Below are 3669 nucleotides of genomic sequence, written 5' to 3'. Positions count from 1 at the left end.
TCTCTTGAAGTCTGGGCCCGAAGTGGGGGCATGTGCGTGTCCTTCACAGGCTCTAACCACTCCAGCTCCTTCCACTGGGTCCCTGTGGTGGGTTGAACCACAGGAAGGAGTCAAATGTCATCCCAGAACTTCAAAATGCAACCTTATTTGGAAACAGGGTCTCTGCAGAGGAAATGAGTTAAGATGAAGCCATCCTGGATCAGTGTGGGCCCACACCCCGCCGCAGTGTCCTTGTACGGAGTGGGAAACATGGCCACAGTGAGACACGCACAGAAGCCATGTGTGGGCAGAGCAGAGAGGAGCGAAGCAGCAGCGTGCCAAGGAAATCAAGGGCTGCTGGCTGTGGGCCTGGGGACGCAGCTCGGTGGCAGGGCACTGGCCTAGTGTGAGCAAGGCCTGAATTTGATCCTTAGCAACCCCTGCCTCAAAAAAAAAAAAAAAAAAGAAGAATTGTTGGCCACCGCCTGGGGCAGGGAGGTGTCTGCAGCTCCAAGTGTCCCTTGGAGCCTCCAGGAAAAGCCAACTCTGCCAACACTTGAATTTCAGATTTCTGGCCTCTAGAATCACGAGAGAATAAACTTCTGTAACTCGTTAGGACAACCTAGGAAAGGACCCTTAGGGGTTTTCCCACTGCCTGGCCCACCTCCTCTAGGCATCTTGGGTCCCTTGAGAGGGGGGCACCCCCTGCTGCCTGCATCCCTCGGGAGTTCTGCTCTACCTTCTTGGGCACAGGGCCATCCCCGCCGGCTCTGGGTTTCTCCTGACCCCTCCAGCTGCACTGGCAGGAGGCAGGGTCCAAGGGGGCCTGGAAGTATTGTATGGGGAGTAGGGGGACGGATGCTGGGCTTGCACCCCCTGGGCACAGGCCCACTTACACCTCAAAAGAGCCCTGTCCTTGGAAGCACCCTCCAGCCCGGGTGCCTCAGCTCCTGTGCCCGATTCTCCTTCTTCATCAGAAAACAACAGGTGTTTGTCTAGAACCACGGTCTTCCACCCCGGCTGGTTGTCACATGAAAGAGCAAACGCGCCCAGGCCCCACCTCAGGGATCGGGTCAGAGTAAAGCTTCTGCTCAGCTCTGCAGGTGACTCTGAGACCCCCCTGTCTGTAAGGCAGGGTCTCTTGGTTTGGGTTCCCTGGAAGCAGATTCAAGTGCGGGTGGTCTGTGTGGGAGGTGACCCCTGGAACTTGGCAGGAGAGCGAGGGACGAGGCAGGGGCAAGAGGCAGCCAGTGTGGGGCATCACAGAGCAGGCGACCATGGGGGGCAGATGGGACTCAGTCTTGCTGGGAACTCTGGGCTTCCCATCTGAGGGGGAGGCCGGGTGGGGGGGAATCTGTTGCTCCAGGGCTGCTTCTGGTGCACTGAGTCTCTGGAACTTCTGACCTGTCCCAGTCAGTTCTAGCATTTTCCATAGGTATGCCAGGCAGAGAGCTGAAGGTGTGCTCAGTTACCTGTCTTTGAGCACGTAGAGGTAAATGCAGAAGAAAATGGGTGGGGCACCAACAGGATCTGGTATAGACAGGGGCCAAGGACTCTCACGCACCCCGTCCCTTCTCATGCTCTGCGCAGGAGCCAGGCAATGGGCTATGCATGGAAATCAACAGGCCTCATTCTCATAACAATCCTCTGGGGAAGGTGCTAGAAGTAGCTGAATTTACAGTTGGGGAAACTGAGGCACGGAGAGGTCATATCCAAGATCACATGATGTGGAGATCCATGATTTTCCTCCTGACATGCACAGCACAGCTGAGAGCAAGGAGGACCATTTATCCTGGAATTTACTGCAGAGAAGAGGCTGAGAAAAGGCAAAGAGACTTGGAAGAGAACAGAGACTGGACAAGCTGGCTCACAAAGTGGCGTTCACTATTCTGCCTCTGCCTCTCCTCCTGGCCCTGAGCCGGTTGGGAAATGGCAGAGGGGGCTTTCCCCCTCCTACCTCGGAGCCCAGATCCAGAGAGCAAGGCCCAGCGGATGTATGCAGTGCCCTCTCCCATCTTCTAAACTCTGCCTCCCTGGATGGTCCACCCTGAGTGTGACCATGCCCTCTGGACAGACCCTCCTCTTTGTTCTGAAAATGTCAACCAGGTGTAAATACAACCCGCAAGGCTTTCCTGACAGAGGTGCACAATCAGAAGGGCCATTTCATTCCTTAGCAAGAAGTGGCTTTGGCCTTGACAGCCAGTGATTAAATTATTACCCCGGTTTGCGGCAGATGGAGGCACCCAGGCGCGAGTTGTGATTTAGAGGCCCAGCAGAGACCCCTGCCCTCACACATCTCCTTAGCCAGTCTGCCGTGATGGCCAAGTTTCCACCACCATCCGTCACTCTTCCGCACCAAGGCACGGTCAGCATGTCCTTGTTCGATGCAAATTTGTTACCTAGCTGGAGTAACACATTAATCCGCCAGCACCGATTTATCACCCGTGTTCACATTGGCAGGGAGAGAGGCGCTGAGATAATGGAACATGGGACAGGTGAATTCTGATGAAGGAGCAGGAACGGCGGGAGGCATGAGTCACTGCTAGCGAGAAATGGGGGGGGTGGCTGGGAGAAGGGCAGGGCTGGGGGCCCGACTGGTTGGATGGAACCTGGGTGGGATAAGTATCACAAGGGCTTTCTCCTCCATAAGCCAGGCTGCAGAATCCCTGAGCTGGGAGACCATCGGAGACTCCCATGTCACCTTTGTACACAGCACAGGAATCGGTGTGTGTGTGTGTGTGGGGGGGTGTCATCTGTGCCCCTAGCAGAGGTCTGGTCTTGGCCAGAAATTTCAGATCTGTGCTGGCTCCGTGGGCCCCCAGGAACCTCCCACCTGCAGCAGGAAACACATCTCCAAAGTCCAGGAGGAGACGGGGAGGGCAGGATGAGGCTGAGAGATTCAGGCCTACTGGATCTGGAGTTGCCAAGAGCCTTAGCTTCTGTTCATTCTCGTTGTTTTAGTGGTGACTCCTCAGACTTGCAAGCTTCATCACCTATTGGTTAGTGAAGGCTAGGAGGACAGAGCTCAGGCCCACTCGTGGTGACCCACTAGGGCTGCAGGCCTGAGGGCTCTCAGCTGAGCTTCTTACCAGGCCAGGAAGCAAAGGGGAGCCGCGGGAGTATTGACAGGGAGCAGATGGGTGAGTGTTGTCACAGCAAATCAGTGGGTGTAGCGCAGGTGCAGAAGCTCCTGGGGGCGGCAAAGACAGTGACCCAGGGGGGCCCTGCTGCCTGGAGGAAGGGAAGGGGTCATCTCTCCTCCCCCACCTCCTCCGCGCTTTGCAGGAGTTGAAGTAGCCCTCGGCTCCTGGGACTGGTGGCGCCCTGAGAAGTGGCCTGGCCAGGAGAGAGGCGCAGGGCCCCTCCCGTGGGTACCGCGGAGTGCTCGCCTCCCGCCCCGCCGCGTCCCCTCCCCTACAGCCCAGGGAGAGCGCGCAGCTGGGCCGCGACCGCGAGATGGCGCCTGCGCGCCGAGGAAGCGTGGAGGCCGCTCCTGGGCCGCCGCGGCCGCCTCCTCCAAGGGAACAATGCGGCGCCTCCCGGCGTAGCGCTGCGCCGGGCCGGACGCCGGACACCCGAGCGCGGGCAGTCGACCGAACGAGCCGGCAAGCGGGCGGGCGCGGGGCGCCCTCCCCGAGAGCCATGGGCGCGGCGCCGCGAGGGGCCGGAGCTCGGCGCGACCCAGAGGCG

Source organism: Marmota marmota, unplaced genomic scaffold (assembly GCF_001458135.2).
Source record: "Marmota marmota marmota unplaced genomic scaffold, marMar, whole genome shotgun sequence".
Lineage (NCBI taxonomy): Eukaryota > Metazoa > Chordata > Mammalia > Rodentia > Sciuridae > Marmota > Marmota marmota.
This window is presented reverse-complemented; position numbering follows the sequence as displayed.